The sequence below is a fragment of the Panthera onca genome, chromosome F1 (assembly GCF_046562875.1).
Source record: "Panthera onca isolate mPanOnc1 chromosome F1, mPanOnc1 haplotype 2, whole genome shotgun sequence".
NCBI classification, from domain to species: domain Eukaryota; kingdom Metazoa; phylum Chordata; class Mammalia; order Carnivora; family Felidae; genus Panthera; species Panthera onca.
This window is the reverse complement of record NC_138355.1, coordinates 26,888,336-26,908,239: the sequence shown is the minus strand read 5'-3', so window position 1 is coordinate 26,908,239 and position 19,904 is coordinate 26,888,336. Positions and strand designations below refer to the sequence as shown.

The following is a 19,904-nucleotide window of genomic DNA, read 5'->3' as shown; positions in this document are numbered from 1 at the left end:
AAGGAAGGGGCCCAAAGGGACATTTTCTTGTTCCCCAGTTTTACCCAGATCAGGGCCTGGGAAGGAAGACTCCCTTCACTGCTGCTGTGATAGTGAGCTCCGGGAAGACAGTGACCGTGTCTTCTTGTCTGTGTCCCCAGAGCTCAGCACAGTGACTTACCTCACTGAATAGACCTGTCACGAATTCACTTCCCTGCTCTTGTTTCACCTGCTTGTTCCTTTCAGATGTTTCTATAAGCAACCCTGCATTCATACCAATGAGCTTTCCATATCAACATTTCGCCTTCTGTAAAAAGAGCAACACCACCAACAACAACTTATTTATTGGCAGTGAGACCTTGGACAAATTACTTAACCTTCAGTTTACTAGACAATAAAAATGAGAGAATGCCCCTGACTTCCTGAGCTCGTAGTGTGGACTCAGTGGGGTTGTTATGAACAGAATTGTGCCCCCCCACCCCCCCAGCAAATTCGTATGGTGAAACTCTAACCCTATTTTTGACTATTTGAAGTCAGGGCCTATAAGGAGGTAATCAAGTTAAAATGAGGTCGTAGGGTTAGGCCTTAACCCAATAGGACCTGTGCCTTTATAAAAAGAGGAAGAGACTCTAGAGATCTCTTTCTTCTCCTTGGGTGCACAGAGGAAAACCCTGTGGGGACCCAGTGAGAAGGTGGACGTCTGCAAGCCAGGAAGAGAGGCCTCAAAATAAACCAGATTTTCTAGCACCTTGGTCTTAGACTTCTAGCTGCCAAAACTGTCAGAAAATTGATTTCTGTTGCTTAAGCCACCCAGGCTGTGGCTTTTGTTATGGAAACCCTAACAGACTAATATGGAGGTAACTCATCTAAAGGGCTTTGCTACAGAGCCTGACACAAGGTGGGGATTCATTAAGTGCAGCTGTTGTCATTACTTATTGCATCCAATAAGAATACCTTTCTAGAAGAGAAAGAGAATCTGGAAATGCTGATACCAAACAGTTTGAAAATCCCCTTTAAGCTCCTGACGAGAAATTGAGGACATCAGAAAGAAGGCAAACCACACTCACTGAAGTTTTCCAATCCTATTTCTGCGTATAAGGCATAATTATTTGTGTCAAATAATACGCCTGCATCTTTCTTCTGAGGAATTTTACGTGCTCATGCCAACAACTTATACATCAGGCAAACGTCTGTGTCCCGAGGATGAGCTAAGGGAATGTCTGAGATGGCCCGGTGCCTGAGGCCAGGACCGTGCGCAGAGGGGCGCTAATAAAATAATTGTGTTTGCTTCACTCTCTCTGTAGTTTAGGCTGTGCAGTCTGGAAGCAGGCCAGGCTGGTCTGTTTTAGGAATTGCAGCATTGAGTTTACAGTATAAGACAGATTTTACTTCAAGCAGGCCTTAACTAATAATGGCCTTTTAGAAGTACAGCTAGCTGTGACTCATGGGCACATCAGGGTGAGGGACCTCCCAAAACTCTATTCTTTCACTAAAACACTGAGGTTCTGGTTTCTTAATGTTGTTTACATTCCTCAGGACACCTCTGTTGGCCCCTCCACGTGGACTTCTGGGCTACGGACCTCCTGTGAGCAGGTGGGGGATGGGGGAGAAGAGGCCTCTCAAGCAACTACAGTTCCTTTTGTTTGTATTTTCAATCCAAATTCATGCGTTGGATATGGTACTAAAATCCATAAATCCATTTGGGAAAACAGAACCATCTGGGCTCATTGGTTAGAGTTCTAAATGGTGTAGAAAGAAGGAAAAAAATGTGACTTCTCATAAATGGGAAGGGGGTTGCCTTGGCTTAATTGAAAGCAGTTGAAAGGATTCTTTTGTCTGTTTTTTTCCCCTTAAGTTTTTCTTTAAATCAATGTTGTCCAATTGTCCTCAGAGACGACATAAGGCACAGTTGAAACTTCTATTGTCCTTTGCTGTTACTGCCTCTCCATCAACCTGGCTTCACAGGGTATGATGTTGTGGCCTATAGGATTTCTTGCCATTTATTCCTCTCTTGCAGATGAATGAAGTGCTAAAATATGGTTCATTAAACTCACTTCTTTTTGTATCTCCCAGACACTAAGTATTCTTTGATTCAATGTTGATTCAACATATTCATTAAACCCAAACATTTACTCAACACTCACCAGGTTCCAGGCCCTTTTAAAGGCAGTGGGGATGCTAAGGCAAATGAGACACAGATCCTGCCTTCAAAGAGCTCCTGTTTAATGGGAGAGCAGAGAATTCATTCCTAACACATGACCACAGAGGAGGACAGAGCATGGAGAAAGTCTTTGAAGAGAGTACCAAAGGATTTGGCAGTGACCTTCCATGAGGGAAGAAAAAGAGAGGAGCATTAGTGGGAAGAAAGATGAAATGAGGAAAAAGAAGCAATATGCAGGTTGTTTTCGAGAGAATCAGTCATTCTGATGTATGGATGAAGGCAGCTGGTGATGTCAGTGTATATTGCAGACAAGTTTAGGTTGAACACCAGGAAGGTAGCCTCAGTAAGTGAAAGCCTGAATGGAAGAATCTTTCTCATCTTGAGCTGCACTAAGTAGTAATTTAGCAAAGGAAGGAAGGGTGGAAGGAAGGAAGGAAGGAAGGAAGGAAGGAAGGAAGGAAGGGAAGAAGGATGGAAAGGAGGGAGGGAGGAAGGGAGGGAGGGAGGAAAGGAAATCACCTTATATTCTTGGTAAAAATTTGTATATGAATCTGTCTGCCTCCATTCCATAATTCCAACCCCCCTTCCCAGAAAGAGTTGAGAGATTGGCCCACCAGAGTTTCTCTTTAAGAGAAACTTATAAGATACAACTAATAAACACCAAATTCATTGTTTGCCTGGTTTCTCAGAAGATTGGGGAATGGACTGACCTTGCCTTAAACCCATGAGAAGTGCACTATCTTAAGAAAAGCAACGGGGCACGTGGGTGGCTCAGTCGGTTGAGCGTCCAACTTCGGCTCAGGTCATGATCTCACAGTTCATGAGTTCGAGCCCCACGTCAGGCTCTGTGCTGACAGCTCAGAGCCTGGAGCCTACTTTGGATTCTGTGTCTCCCTCTCTCTCTGCCCCTTCCCCACTCATGCTCTGTCTCTCAAAGATGAATAAACGTTAAAAAATTTAAAAAAAAGCAATGACAGTATGATATCTTTTATTACATAGGGTGATATAAAGATGGATAAAATTAAATATATATTATGATGTGCTTTGAACATTGTAGTAAATTAGCATGTAGCTTTGAATTTGTTATGCTCATGGCCAAAATCTGTTATAAACAAGTTGGAACGCTGCTCAGATTGTTTCAAAAATAAGTTTCCAGAAAGGAGCCCTAGCATATGCCTACACAAATGTAGTACCGCTCATAAGGAACAGGGAAGTGAGGGGCAAGAGAGAGATCTACTAGCTACTAATTAAAGCTGAATTTAAGGATTGCTATGGGATTTTCAAATGGACTGGGGTCAATGGTGAATCTTATTTAAAGGCCATTTGGGGAGGAAGAAGGGCCAGCAGGAGCAGGAAGACTTCAGGAAAGCACCTGTACCCCTTCAGAAATACATGTCTTTGGTTTCTTCCTTTCATCCCACTCATTCATCGGGCTTAACTGGTGGGATCTGGTTTTGATTCTATCTGCATAGCTATTTTGTACATATGTGGACACCCCAGATAGTGGTAGTAAAGAAGTTCACTCAAACTTGCTCAGTCCAGAGATCAGGTGATGGAAATCATGTTCACCTGTGCATTCCGAGTACCCAACATAGATGTTCAATGTGTTCAGTGTCTAAATTAACAGGCTCCTTGCTCTATTAGTTGTACTACTGGAAAATCTGTTTCTCTAAAAAATATTTACTAATTATCTACTCCTTGGCAGGTATTATATAAAGCACTAGGGATATAAGCATGAGCAAGAGAGGCATGACCCTGTCTTCCTGGAGCTTGTTGCTCATAAAGAGAGGCAACAATGAAATCAGAAATTATAAGAAGTTATGATAACATCGTAATATGGTAAGTGGGGTGCTGATGAGGTCAGTGCCAGGGAGACCATGTCTGCTGGGAAGGTAGATCAAGGAATGCTTCCTGGGATAAGTGACTCAGATGAAGTTAGTCAGAGTTCTCAGCCCTAATGGGATTTATAATCTATTTGGAGAAAGAACACTGTCACACATGCAAAAGTAAGGAACAGTGTGATATAAGATGCTCCAGGTTCAGTGTTAGAACATGGATTATAGATGGTAGAAAGGGCAAAACCAGAGGACAGAAGTGGACATGGAGGTTTTCCAGGAGGGAGGGGCCCGTGACTGTCCTTGAGAAATGGGGAGGACAGTGGAATAGAACAAGAGGAGAAAAGGCTGAGATGAGAATTGCACCAGCTGGGGAAGGGAAGCCTAAGATGCGTGGTAGCAGGAAATAGGCTGAATTATGCAGGACCTGGAAAGTCAGGCAGAAATGGAAGTAGAGACATAACCATATTATAGTTATTATTTTAAATAATATGATAAAAGCTACTACCTTTCACGTTCCAGTCTGGGGTTAGGTGCTGGGCAGGAAATGTTTAGCAATAAGCCTGCGATCCTTCCTCTCTCTTTAGCAGGGGGAGGCCTATGGGAAAGGAAGAAGGAAGGTAACAGTCAAATCTTCATGTAAACACACTAATGATATATGGCTAGCGCAGGTTCTTATCTATGAAATGCTTTTGGAAGGAGGTACCTGTCCTGCCTGGGTTGCTCATGTGTGGCAAACCTGGAATCTATGGATGTAACGAGCATGGGTCCTGGGAAAACGTAACGTGAGTTATGCAACTATCTGAATATAATGTGAAGATACTTGATGATGGCTCTTTTCTGTATAGGTGATGTGGCCACGTACATGGCTTAAAGGTTTTCTGTTGATCTGGGTAACAGAGTATCTTGATGTGGCATGAAAGGCCTGAAGATTTGCATGAGTCCTGGGCCCCTGGCCGCTTTACCTGGGCTTTGTGATTGTTTACTTCATTGAAATTATTAGTAAAGCTTGATGCTGGTCAAGGTCTCTATTTTTATGAGTCTGCTTTAACACTCTGATCCTTTGTGTTGCCTTAGATACATTACGTATATTGTCTCATATCAACTGTATATGGTAGGAGCTCAGAGAAACTGGTTAATTTGTCCAGTTAATTTGTCCAGTAAAATATCATACAATGAGGAAGCAGCAGCCTCCAATTTCAACCCAGATCGGACTCCGCAGCCCACACTCTTCCCACTGTTCGGCATTGTTCCCCTTTTTAAACTTGAACAGAACAGAACAGAAAAGAACAGCTCATGGGGCCCCAGGAAAGCCCTGGAGGACCAACAGGAAGCCCAGAAGCCCTTTGAAAGCCACTTCCCCAAAGTACAGTTTTAATGGGAAAAGTCTTTCTGGTGTAAAACCTGATTCATTCGAGATCCGAAAGGTAGTGTTTGTGTCACATTTTCCATGGAAATTCCCATTTTCACCAGAGGCTTACATCCCCACTGGGACTCTGCGACTCATGGAGCATTTGTGTGCTATCGGGGGAATAATACCACAGTCTTTGAATGCTGAGAGAATGGCCAAAAGACTCTGCCCTTGATCAGAATCAGATGATATAAATTGGAGTTTCTAGTTCCATCTTTAGCTCGAAAGCAAGCTGGGCCTTGTGGGAAGACTCACTATTCCCCGATGGGTTGGATCAGCCATATTTCACATGGGCTTCAGTTTATGAGGACATTTGTACGCATTCATTCACAGTTCTGAGGGTTTTTTTTTTTTTTTCCGTCTGTTTTGTTTTGTTTTGTTTTGTTTTCACATGAATTTTTACAAAGCATTGGATCCATTTCCTGTTAGGAACTCGAGGTTCTCTTAAAAAAAAAAAAAACTGGCATATGAATGTGAGGAAAGGGGGTAGGCCATATCGAAGAATCCACTTTTTCTTTTCTGGAGAAGTGGTTTAATTCTAGTTGCCTCAGGTCAAGGAGTCCCATTCTTAGAGGCCAGCTGACTAGGATAGCACCTTGGTTCCTGTTAAAACCACCACGGGATACCCATAACTGGGATGTGGCATATTGCCTTATGCCTGGAGCTCTCTCAGGACTGCCGGCATCGTTAGTGGACAGATGGAGCCATCTTCCCTTCCCTGGCTGTGCCTGTTTAATCATCTCTGGAGGTAGCTATTGTACCACCAGCTAACACAAGTGCTTAATAAACATCTAAATTGCAATACCCCCAAAAGGTGTTCACCTTGATAGAAAACTCTGACGAAAGAGCACCAGAATCTTTATTTCAACAATCAAAGCAGACCCACACATATCCGGTATCTATTTACAGCAATATGCTGAGGAGCACTTTACCTTGGGTCTTTACAAGAAAAGTAAAAATTTAGTTGAGAATTACCGAAACCCAGTAATTACTGAGCTTAGTTGAGAGAAGGCAGTGGTCTGATGTAGACCTCAAGTTTCTCTTTTTCTGGATTCCATTGATCCCCTTCTTCGCCTACAGTTAGCATCCCACTGTGGTCTCTCTCCCCTGGGCAATTGCTTTCTTGCTTCTGGACTCTTACCATCTTCAGGGTCTTTGGTCTTTGTTTATGCTCTTATCCGATCTTCCTTTTATACACAACCTTTCTAAGTCATGAAGGAGAACTTGATTTGTTCTAATGCATGGCAAAATACTGGCTATTCACTTTGTTGAGTTGCCAGCCTATTTGCTGATGGTCCTGTGATTTTCCAGACTCACCACTTGATGTTCTTTATGTCTTGGTGCCCTGCTCCTTGTATTCTTTCTTTGGCCTTCCGTGTAATGAGAAAAAAAAGAATAAATACCTCTTTGCTTGTGAAGGGAAGAGTAAACTACAACTGAATATGGATTTCCTGCAATGTTACAAAGACATAGACATAAACTGTCTTTGTAACACCACAATCCATCGAATCATCTGATATGGTAAACAGAATATCTAACTAACTACTGGCTTAAATAGGGAGCTGTTTCTAGGCATAATTAATACAGTAACAAGGTTGTCAGGATTCCAGATTGACTTATCTGTCATTCTTTGTCTTCATACTACAAATCCAAAGAAAGACAGGGAGAAAGCTCATCCCATTAGAGTTCTCTCTTTTCAAAAAAAAATAAAATAGAGGGAAATCTTTTCCAGAATATATACCCCACCTCTAGCAAGTTTTCCTTTAATACTATGGGTCAGGATAGGGTCACTGCCTATGCTGCCTGTAATGCAACTGGGAGAGTCACTGGTCTCTTTACTGGAAGTGGACTTTGTGTGTAAAGAAGGAGGGGAAAGACTCTTGGGTAGCCAACCACTGTCACAGACAAATTCATATGTTGAAACCCTACCCTTCGATGTGATGGTGTTAGGAGATGAGGCCTTTTGGAGGCAATGAGAATGAGATAGGATCCCTTGAAAAGGATGGAACCCTTGAAAATCATGAGAGAGCTTGCTTCCTCTCTCTGCTTTTTCCACCATGAGGAGAAATCTGCATCCCAGAGCAGGACCTGACCATGCTTGCACCCTGGTCTCAGACTCCCAGCCTCCGGAACAGTGAAAAAATACATTTCTGTTGTTTATAAGCCATCCAGTCTATGGTATGCTGTTAGAGCAATTCCAACAGACTAAGACAACCACAGCCATTCAATACTCACCTAAAGTGCAACAGCCCAGGGATGGATTATATTTAATCATTTCACGCTTGCTGTCACATGAGCCACACAAACAGTTACTATGGAGTCATAAAAGAAGAGACCTCAAAAGTTGGGAAGTCCTGAGTCTCTGGCAAGCTTTTATTTTTTACAAAAGCTCCCTTACCTGGTTGTGGTTTAATATCTACTGAAACCCCGAGGATATCACACACACACATGCACGCACGCATATCTGACACCTTTTATGTAGACTTGGTCACAGCTATGCACATTACTGAATCATTTCTAAAATCAGAACAGGAGCTTACCAGAAAATAATCTAACAAGTCTAGGAATTGTAACAAAATCTTGGATACAGCAAGGGCTAGATGCAGCTTAGCCTCTGAGTATTGCTGATTAAGTTACTAAAAAAGAATTTAGCAACTAGGATTTTCTAATGATGAAATTTTTTCCTTGTGTAATTGACAGTAGCAAATTTAACAGAAGAAACGCTGAGGAATGGTGATTAGAGATGCATCCCAACCTAATTTTTCTTCCCCAGTCTATAATAAAAGGCATGGAGCTCAAACCCCTGGGGAAAGCAAGAAAGCCAGGTCTGTATACTTTTGGTAAAGACAGGTTCCCTTCTTAGGATGATGTGTCTGCAGAATCATCTGGAGAAGCAGATGTGAGGGAGGTTAATCCGCTTACTTAAAATATCCTGAAATAGCAGGAAAAGCTATTTGAATCTCAGAAAGTCTGTGAGGTAGTTGAATGGGTTAATCAATATTTCATTTGATGAACTGGCTTGCTGAGGGGCTTTAGGGGACGCCTTTTCCCTTCCTCTGAAGAAATAAAGCGGTTGGGTGAATCAAGGGTCACACCCAGGGCACCTGGAAGGGAACCTCTGTGGAACTCTCTTGGGTTTGATTGTGGAGTTTTGTTTGTTTGTATGTTTGTTTTTTTAATGTTTATTCCTTTTTGAGAAAGAGAGAAAGAGAGAGCAGGGGAGGGGCAGAGAGAGACACATAGAATCTAAAGCAGGCTCCAGGCTCTGAGCGGTCAGCACAGAGCCTGGGGTGGGACTCAAACTCACAAACCTCAAGATCATGACCTGAGCCAAAGTCTGACGCTTAATCGACTGAGTCACCCAGGTGCCCCAATGTTTTTTTTTTTTTTAAGTTTATTTATTCATTTTGAGAGAGACGGAGACAGCATGAGTAGGGGAGAGGCAGAGAGAGAGAATCCTAAGCAGGCTCCGTGCTGCCAGCTGTGGAGCCAGATGCAGGGCTTGAGCTCACGAACGGTGAGATCATGATCTGAGCCCAAACCAAGAGTCATTCACTTAACCGACTGAGCCACCCAGGCACCCCCTTGATTATGTTTTTAAGGGTTTGGAAAAATTAAGAAATGTTAGGCCTGTTTCTGATTAGTTTCTGATTAGTTTCTGAAACACTCACCTAGTGGTGTAACAATGTTTATTGAAGAAATTGTATATTGTGTGTACAGCAGTTTTGACAGGAGTCCTGACCCTGCGGGTGAGGAGGAGCCCGGCAGCGCAATCTCCAATCGGAAGAAAGAACATGCGGGGGCTCCTGGGTGGCTCAGTGGGTTGGGCGTCCGACTTCTGCTCAGGTCACGACCTCATGGTTTTTGAGTTCGAGTCCCACGTCAGGCTCTGTGCTGACAGCTCGGAGCCCAGAGCCTGCTTCAGATTCTCTGTCTCCTCCTCTCTTTGCCCCTCCCCTGCTCTGTCTCTATCTCTCAAGAATAAATAAGCATTAAGAAAATTAAAAAATAATAATTAAAAAGAAGAAAGGACATGCTGGGATACATGCCTTTAGAAAGGAAGCATTTGATCCTCGAGACAAGGGGTCAGAAAATTTTTAAAAAATCTAGCCTATGGGGAAAAAAAGGGCAAAGAGACATTTAGAGTAGGTTGAAAATAAGAATGTTAAGAAAATTAACATCTTCTCTTTGATAAGAGTAAGTAGACAGTTATGGTCTTTTTATTCCATTTAGAAGTTCTAGAACCAGTGCAGTCTCACTGGGGAACTGCAGACAGGCCGGGCACTTTCACAATTTTCATACATGTATTCACTCATTTATTCTTCCAGGCATCGTTCATTAATCATCCGTCCCCAGTCGTTTACGAGGGGCCTCCTCTATTTCAGGCAGCAGAGCCACCATGATGAACAAGAAGTTCTTCATCTGGAGGACTGCGGCTCGGCTGGAGGGAGGCGTATATAAACAGCTAGTAGGGTAAACACCGTAAGTGCTGCACTAGACCTAACAGCAGGTCACTGTGGGCGCACAGGAAGGAGAACCCCTGACTCCTCTTGGGTGGCTGGGAAAGGCTTCACAGAAAGGGACGTTAGAAGTGGGCCTGGGAGGACGAATGGGAATTGGTCAGGTGAAAAGGACGAGGAGGAAACCCCACTGAGGGAAGGGTCTGTGTGAAAGCCCTGGGGTGTGACTGGGCTCGCTGAGAAGAGGAGACAGCAGTAAGGGTAGGGGTGAGGCCCGCCTCCAGAAGGTACGGGAGAGGTGACCAGGGCGAACTGAAACAGGAGCCCTGCACCTCAGGGGCCGGAAGGTACCAGTGCACCCCACGGGGCCCAGGCCCTCCCGCCACACACACACACACACACACACACACACACACACACCCCACACATACTACACACCACACACACACCACACACATCACACACATACACACACACCCTCCACACACACACAGGAACTGTTGTTTCAGTTAGCCCCCTCCTGAGAATACAGTTGAGTCTCTCAGTTGTGCCCTCCAGAGCCCAGCACTCTGGGAACGCTCTAAGGTGCTTTGGTAGAGAGGACCCAACAATGGTTTTTAAGCATGGGAATGACACACACACACTGGATCTCTAGGCTGGAAGTTCATTGAGTCAGGACTAGGTCTGTCTCGTGAGCAACTCGGTCTCCTGTGAAGACTTGGCATGTAGAAGGTCCTTCCTAAGTATCTGCTACTTCGTGAAATGAACTCAATGAATCAGGCAGAGTGGAGAATGGACTAGCGAGGAGGGAGACTACGATCAGCCCAACTGAGAGGCTGAGACATAAGAATCCAGGTGAACTATCGCAGTAGGGTTAGAGAGGACGGGCCAGTATTTAGACCAGCACTGTCCAATAGAACTTTCTACAGTGATGGAATTGCTGTTCGGCACTGTCCATAACACCAGCCACTAACCACATGTGGCTCTTGAATACTTGAAATGTGGCTACTGAGAGTCAGGAACTGTACTTTTAATTTTAGTTAATTTAAATGTAAATAGCCACATGTGAACAGCCACACTGAACAGCACAAAACTAGAGTTTTCTGTGGCAGAATCAAAAGAACTTGTAACACATTGGATATATTCATTCATTAGTTCAATCAACAAAGATTTATTGATCATTTTCTGGGTTCTGGAGGAGAAAATGGGGGCCAATTTGTGACAAATGTATGTACCATGCTAAAGTGTTTAGAGTTTGTAATAACGAGGGGAGGAGAATGGACAGGCTATTTCAGCAGGATTGGTCAGGGAAACCATCTCTGCGTGGCAAGTCGAGAGTTGGATGATGAGAAAGTTATGCGGCTTAAGAACAACAAAAACAAAGACTCCAAATAAGAACTAGATCAATCATTGATGAAAGAGAGCAATAAAATTCAGCACGAAACACTCAGAGCAAGAAGGGACCTGCACCATCTGTAAGTCTAACTCGCTCTTCCTTTCTCTAGGAAGGCAACAGAAGCCCAGAGAGGTAAACTGACTTACCTAAGGCCACACAGCTACTTAATAACACATTTGAGAACAGACTCAGTCTCCTGACTTCCAACTCCACTACTTACTGGGTAAGTCTATCTTAGCATCTATCTTAGCATCTCAGCATTTTCCTGATTACTGCAAAGGGTTATTGCGAGAAATGAAAAATGTAACAGAGACAAGGTGTTAAAAATGGTAGCTATTTTCATTACTGGAGTTGCTTTAATCTTACAGGGTCCTCTCAAGTAATTATGTTATTAATAATAACTATGTCATTCTTTTAGCAATACAAAAGCATAATGCAAAAAATTTAGTAATTTAATAATACAAAAAGCATTAAGAGAGGCAATGAGCATTCAACTCCTAATTTGTTTTAGTTGTTGTTTGAGATGACTCTCAGCCTTGGTCCTGTGCAGTCAACAACAAGTACCACCTGCCATTTGCCTAGAGGCAGCGCAAGAATTATGAAATTCTGGAATTCTCTGTAAGGGAAGAAATAACCAGCCTCGACACAGCCGCCCTTACAACCCCACCTTGTTAAGTGGTGGCAAGTATCACAGTCCTCAGATGCTTCTGAAGACAGAAAAATGAGGCTTTGGTTTTCCCGACAGGCACAGCTGTCATCAAGTTCCTTGTGGAAAGCTGCTGTAGACAGAGGCTGAACGGAAGTGAGGGCTTTAACAGGATGTGAACGTTGAAATGATGAAGTGTGCGCTAAAAGCATATGGCACACGGAAGGATTTTCTGCCTTCAGGATTAGGCACCACATCTGTGCCCTGTGAGCTTATAGTTTGTAAATATTCAGACAAGACAAACAATACGATAAACAGGGTCATGCCTTTGCCAGAGTGACAGTCGGTGTGGAAATATACGTGGTGGCTCTCTCCGACTTCTCCGGGTCATTTGGTGTTCAACCCAGGAACTAGCCCACACTCAATCCATTCTGTTGTGTGGGGTCCGAGCTTAGTGACTATGGAGCCACCGGTGCAATTATCACTAATCAGTAGTTGGATATGCTGCCTCAGTAACACGAGCAACGAGGCACTGAACAACTGCAGGCCGTTGTGAAAGAGTGGCTGAGAGCCATGTCTGAGGCTCGCTGCCCATCGCCTCACCGCTCCAGCCCCACCTGGTGAAGCCAGGATCCTCTGCCCAGACCGTAGGGCCGTCACCTCCCCCCATCATTCCTGAGCAGCAGGGACCTATCAAGATAATGCCTCTGCACCTTCAGTGCTCCCAGTGTACCTTCCATTAGACACAGTGACATAGTCAGAGCCATAGAGGCAGAGGGTCCAAACCCTTGGCCTGAATCTAGCAGGTCTGGATCCCAGACCTCTTTGTACCACACAGTTCAGCTTGGGGCAGTTACTTAATTTCTCAGAACCTCTATGTTCTCAAATGTGGAACTGGAATAATGTCTACCTCATAGGCTTATGTGAATCAAAAAACTTATTATTGTATGGGAAAATGCTTTGAAAAATAGAAAGCACTACTCAAATGAGAGCAAGGTATTATTTAGTAGTCTACACCACATGGTATATTTTTGTGGAAAAAAATAAAGCCTCCTGAATATTACATTATATTCATATCACTTCATTCATCCATTCATCCACCTCTTCATTCATTCAGCACAGTTTTATGAGACAAGGAATCTAGGCCCAGTGCTGTGGTGTATACTAGGTAGATATCAGATCATGAACAGCTCAGATTACTATTCCTCATGGAGCTTACAGTCTATTTAGGAGAGGGGGACACTGTAAACCAATAATTATGCAAATGCATTTAAAATTACAAAGCGTGCTAGGTGCTGTGAAGAAAAAGTGCGTACGGCCATGAGCGAGGCTAATAGTGGAGGTACCTAAATATGAGACTCAGTTGAGTTGACTGACTTGAGGCAAGGGACTTCAAGGCAGCAGAAAGAGTATGGGGGAAGCCCTTGAGAAAGCAGAGCATTTGGTAAATTCAAAGACTGAGAGGCCCACGTGGCTGGAACCCAGGAAAGAAGGATCGTGTCGCCAAATTCGTGCAGGCAGAGCAAGGGTAGCAGATGCCTCTTAGGATTCTGTTGTCAGAGAGCTGCGAAGTTTGAGCCCTAGTGGAGAAAGGACAGAGCAGTTACAAGACTGGGAAAATGAACTCACTAGAGAAATGTGGTAATATAGTTGTGTGATCCATTTAACTTGAGATAAGATAAACTCATAAAGATTCTCATCTCTTGGTTGGGAGATTTTTTTTTTTTTATAGCAGTGTTCAGCACTTAGATGCAGTCACATAAATTAATTTTGACATTGTTAGTTGTGGCTTTCCACTCTGTACTATTCTACATAAACATTTCTACATGTTTGTAGTCCATAAACTTGTTATGCGTAATGGCTGTATAGTGTTCCATCACGCTTTCCATCGGGACATTTTGGGCCCTTCCACACACTGGTGTGGTTTTCAGTTCTGTATAGATCCCCCCACCCCCACCCTTAAAAATAGTGCTGCTGGGAATCTTTTTGTTTTCTTCTGAGTTATTTTCTTGGGTTACATTCCCTCATGGGTCACTTCTCTGCATGTCAGATGGCTGCTCTGATGCTCGCGGTCTTGTTTTCTCATGCTTTATTTGTCTGGATGTGAGCAAATTCCCTGGGTACCAGCCGCCTCAGGGAGTTGCACGGGAGGGGCAGGGGCAGGCAGGAAGAGGGTCATCCTCATTAGAAAGACGGAGAGTACCAGCTCTTGCCTTAATGTGTTTTATCCTCTAGGATGGCACCTGTGTCTAGGATGGCTCTACACTCAGAACCTCCATGGCCGTTAGCCTGACAGGTAGTTCATTCACCTCTCTAACTTTGCAATCTCCCCCAAGGGACTGTTAAGTTCCTGGGGAACGCTGTATGTGGAATAAAATGCAAGGTATGGCAATGACTTGACTTGTTAGCAGGAAGTGATTGTGAGAAGAGACCTAAAATCTCTCTGAATGTAATTCACTCAAAGTGATAATTCTATCATCTAAGGCAGATGGTTCCCTGAGTATCAACCTTTTAATTTCTTTCTTTAATATTTCATTCAGAATTTCTAGATGTTGTTTAGAAATTGGTCAGGGACCAACTAAACCAAATCGAGCACATTATCAGGGAAATTCAGACAACAAACATCTTTTTCTTGCCTGATCATGGCTCACCCACTCGTTTGATCCAGTGTATCTCTTAAACATTTGCTTTTAACATTAGTCAAAAAGTTAACGGAACAAAACAGAGTAGCTGAACTCATTTGATTTGGGATAGAATATAGCACTCTGTCCTCTGGGAAAAAAGTTCTATTCCCTGAGTCAAACATAACACTACATAATAATGATTCAGTCTAGAGTTTTTGAAAACTGGAGAATAAGTCCCAAAAGGTTTCTCTATTTTATTAAAAGAAAACAAAACAAAAAGACAAAAATGGAATATAATAACTATTTTGTCCTCTTACCCAAAAAGGGTGCATAGGAGAAGACAAAATCATAGCCTTTTTGATCAGAACCACCATCACTGACTGTCAGTGATACCTACTGTTAGTAATAATGGCACAAAACAGCTATGGAGCATTCACTGTGTGCCAAGCACGGTGCTTTACATTTTGCCCTCATCTCACCTCCGCGAGGTAGATTTTCTCAAAGTCACACAGCTAATGAATGATGGACTCAGGATTCAAAATGTGACCCCAAAGCTAGTGCCCTTCACCTCCTCTCTGCCCTTGGGGCTACAGTGACTGGAGGCAGTGTGCGGTAACAAGACAAACCCATGCCAGGGGTTCCGGAGCATGGGTGTCACCTCCATGTTAGCCTCCAAATTCACCTGTTAGGTGAATTTAAGTAAGTCGCTCAAGCCTCCTTGTGATTCCACTTTCAATGAAGCAGCATGGGCTCCTATTTTTTTCTAACTCCCAATGTGAGGTCATGCTAGGTGATGGCTGTGAAAGTTCTCTGATAACCAACCGTAAAGTCCTATAGAAATAGAAGGACTTATTAATGTGTATTGTGATTGCTCTGATGATGTGGCAAGATTCTCATATTTAAAATGTGAGGCACGCAATAGCCGCTGTGGGGTAAGGTGGCTCAGTGGGGTCAAATTTGAATGTCACATCCAGTGAGCTTGTGATTCAAAATTAATCATCTCATACCCTGACGTGCCAGGGAATCAGAGAATACCCAGCCAGGAGGCAGCTGGGGTCATGTATGTTGTGTATATGACTTGACTGATGTGATGACAGATGTATTCAAAGCATCACCAGGGTCTCTAAGCAGACCTCCTTCTTGGAAAACTGATGGGTATGGGAGGCTTCCTCCAGTGGCCGCAGGTTGGGAATGGATCATACCAGATCTAGATCATGAGGTCGAGTTCTAGAACAAGACTGAGGGGTGGAGCAGGAATCCGGTATTCTTCAGAGCGGTCTTGTTGGCCTTGTTCCGACCCAGCCTCCACGCCTTGAGCAATCAGCACATCTCAGGTCTTGGGTTTCTAGATGATGGAATATGTTCCGTCACTGATCAGGACATGGAGGCCAAGGCAGAAATTTCATCTGTACTTCTTGTAAACCCAGCAGACTAGTGGGTCTCAAACTTCAGGGAGACTAAAATCTCTTAGAAAATTTGTTCAAAGGCAGATTTCTGGGATCCATTCCTAGGGAGTCAGGATTTCCTTGGTCTTAGGTGGTAGCCAGGATTCTGCCTTCAAGCAAACTCTTAAGTAACTTTGATGCAGATACATACAATTTCTATTTTTAGGGGGGAAATGTAGAGGAAGAGAAGAGAGCTAGTGTGCTAAAAGTTAAAAAGCATTTATTGACCACTTACTATCAACCAGGCAGTCTTCTATACATAAATTACCATAAGACATAAAGTGCTACATAAAGTAACTCCGTGAACCCTCACCACGGTCCCCTGAGATATACAATATTTCCTCCACTTTACAAATAGGATGACAGAGGCACAGATTACTTGAGAAGACACTGGCACCCGGTTTCATGGTAGGATGTAAAAATGTTAATATCTCAGAAGAACTTTCCAGGAAAGGGATAGATTGCTCAAATCCCATCCAGAGGGAGAGCCATTACTCCTACTGCTTGATTCTAACATTAAAAAGTCATGCCAGCCCAGGGGCACCTGGGTGGATCAGTCGGTTAAGTGGCCAACTTCAGCTCAGGTCATGATCTCACCGGTTCGTGGATTCAAGCCCCACATCAGGCTCTGTGCAGACAACTCAGAGCCTGGAGCCTGCTTCAGATTCTGGTCTCCCTCTCTCTGCCCCTCCCCCACTCACACTCTGTCTCTCTCAAAAATAAATCAACATTAAAAAAATTTTTTAAAAATTCATGCCAGGTAGGAATAGAGGTTGGGTGAAATTGCTTGCCCTAGAATCTGTTTCACCGGATGCAGACTTTGAGACTGGGGACCAGGAAGCTCCCATAGTTCCGGCTTTGTTCATAGGGCCCAGCCTCTCATGAAGAAGTTGCCTTTCTCCCAACCAACTTTTTCCTCGGCAGGCTCCTAATTGAAATGCTGCAGGCCTCATACTTGCCTATCAGGTTTATAGAAATAGGAGTTTTAAGCCTCTTCTAATTAAAAGTATAATGCTAACCATCTATGGTCAGTTAGCTCATTTGGTGAGAGTCAATTTAGAGTAAGGGTGAACTCACTGGATTTGCTCTGTTATAATAGAATTCACTGGAATTTCCTTCATGTCTTTGCCTAAGAAAAACAAAGAGGCAGGGAACTCAAGGGACCCCCTTAACCGTCCCTAGTTACTAGGACAATTCAGCCAGCCCAGAGAGGAGGTAGTACTTGAATGGTTGGTTAGAAGTGCTCTCTTCTGATCTCATTATTCATATACTATGATTTTAATAATGTTGAAGTTGGCTGAAGGTTGTTTAAAAATTTGAAGCTCCCGAGTTCCAGACCCACATTTCTGTCTGACTGTTAAGTTCCATTTGGTGGCTCTGCCAGCATCCCATCCCCAAAACGTGTCCCAAACCAAATCCATCATGTTCCCCACCAAGTCCCTCTTCTCTGGATGACACTGTTTCTGTTCACGATCACACCATTCTCTCAGTCTAGACCCAGAACCACAGCCATCTTTGAATGTACCCTCCCTAGTGGGCTATGAGAAACAGTCACAGGTTCTCCCAGCTCTGCTTTTATTCTTCCAATACTGCCATCACTGTCAGTACCACAGTCCAGATCCCTTTTCACCTCCCGGTGTCTGGACCACATTCTGGAACCTTCCTGATTAATGTCTTCTTCCTTTGTTCATCCTATGGCTTTTTCTTACAGTGGCGCTGGGATATTGAAACCATATTATTCTTTAGCTCAGAATCTCTCATGATTTTTATTGCCTACTAAAAAGCTTTGCACTCAGTTCCAGTGTGTGTGTGTGTGTGCGTGTGTGTGTGTGTGTGTGTGTGTGTGTGTGTGTGGGTTGGTGTGTGTGGGTATGTGTGGGTGTGTGTGTAGGGGGCAGCGGAGTTCTTACTCACACCACCAATTCTCTGACACCAGCTGGGTGTCCTCTAATTCAACTCATTTCTGACACTGTCTGTCCAGAGATAGCGTCAGATTCCACAGGTTGAGGACGCAGTCCCTCAAGACTGTCCCCCACTTCAGATGCCAGTTGCAAGTCCAGGTTGTCATCTAAACTTCTCACAGACTGGCTATACATCAGAGGTCCCCATGACTCCCAACTTGGTTTGATTAATTTGCTGGAACAGCTTACAGAACTCACAAAACCAGTTTACTCACTAGTTCACCACTTTAACTACAAAGGATATTAAAGGATACCAATCAGGGGCGCCTGGGTGGCTCAGTTGGTTAAGCGTCTGACTTCCGCTCAGGTCATGATCTCATGTTCCTTGAGTCTGAGCCCCACATCAAGCTCTGTGCTGCAGCTTGGAGCCTGGAGCCTCCTTGGAATTCTCTCTTTGCCCCTCCCCCACTCATGTTCTGTCTCTGTCTCTCAGAAGTGAGTAAACGGTAAAAAAAATTAAAAAGTTAAAAAAGGATACCAATCAACAGCCAGATGAAAAGATTCAAAGCGCAAGGTCCCAAACAAAGGAGCCTCTGTCCTTGTGGAGTTTGGGGCCAGCCACTGGCACTTGGAAGTGTGCTGGTTCATCAACCTATCTCCGAACCCCATCCTTCCCATTTTTTATGAGACTTCATTATATAGGCCTGACTGATTAAATCATTGGCCATTGGCAGTTGAACTCAATCTCTGGCCCCTCTCCCCTCTCTGGAGGAGGTCAAAATGGGACTGAAACTTTCAGCCTTCTAATCTTGTGGTCGCCTCCTCTGGCAACCCCTTCTATCCTTTGGATACCTAGGGCTTTCCAAAAGTTACCTCATTAGCATAACAAAAGCACCATTATCACATCCATCACTAAGGAAATTCCAAGGGTTTCAGGAAATCTGTGCCAGAAACACAGAGGAAGACCAAATATATATTTCCTATTATAAATTACAATATCACACCTTCTAATGTTCAAATGCATAATATTCAAAGTAAGATGTACAAGACCTTCCATAATCTTATTCCATATTATTTGTCTAGTCTTGCTACCTAATAATCTTTAAAAACGTTTTGCTATTCACAGGGTTGACTTATCCATTAGGAACAGGAGGCACAATGCCTAGGGCCCACAGTGCTTTTGGGGTCCATAAAATGTTTAATTTATTTCAAATCAGAACAAAAAATATTTTCCACCTTGGATTATGTTCATATGTATACCAACATAGTTATAAAACATAATTTGAAATATATCCTATGGAAGAAGGAGCCAATGAAAGCAAAAGTACCCAGGGATCTTGAAAATCTTAATTGCAGCCTTGTCTCCTCATTCATTCAACCACTGAAAATTAATTAAGCTCCTACTATTTTTCAGGCACTGAGCAAACAGATATGGTTTCTGCCCTCAGAAACTTTAGTTGCAGGGGGCACGTGGGTGGCTCAGTCAGTTAAGTGTCTGACTTTGGCTCAGGTCATGATCTTGCAGTTCGTGAGTTCGAGCCCCCTTTCAGATCCTCTGTCCTCCCTTTCTCTCTGCCCCTCCCCTGCTCACTCTCTCTCTTTAAAAAATAAACTTAAAAAAAAAGAAAAGAAACTTTAGAGGCAACTGTTAGAGACAGACAAGTAAATGTATCAACATAATGACTATAAACTATGGTACATGTTATCACTTAAAAGAAGGGGCACTGAAGGAGGTAACATTGTCAGGAAGGAGTCCAATTTGTATATGTGGCGGTCAGAGAAGGTCATTTTTGAGGAGGTGACATAGAATCTCAGAGTTGAAGGATGAGAAGGAGCTAGTCCTACTGACAGAATTGGGAAGAACATTCCTGCAGAGTTTCTGGGTAAGACTTGGAAATCATGCTGTTCCTCTGTTTTCTGGGTGCTTCAAATGAAGGAGCCTCTGGGACTTGAAGATGTCCTGTCCTTGTCAAATGACAAAAGAAAAACAATTTAGGAATGAGTTTGATGTCCTTTATTCAAGAGAAGACAGTCCACAGATTGGGG

At 43.5% G+C, this 19,904-nt stretch overlaps 1 protein-coding gene across 1 annotated transcript in view; it reads left to right on the top strand.

The window, feature by feature from the left end:
* Positions 1 to 19,904, top strand: part of TSEN15 (tRNA splicing endonuclease subunit 15) — a 93,437-nt gene that overhangs the window by 49,315 nt on the left and 24,218 nt on the right. The window contains exons 4-5 of the transcript XR_014136421.1: positions 9,772 to 9,868; positions 11,352 to 11,465. The gene's annotated coding sequence lies outside the window, so the exon portion shown is untranslated. The remainder of the gene's footprint in view (positions 1 to 9,771; positions 9,869 to 11,351; positions 11,466 to 19,904) is intronic.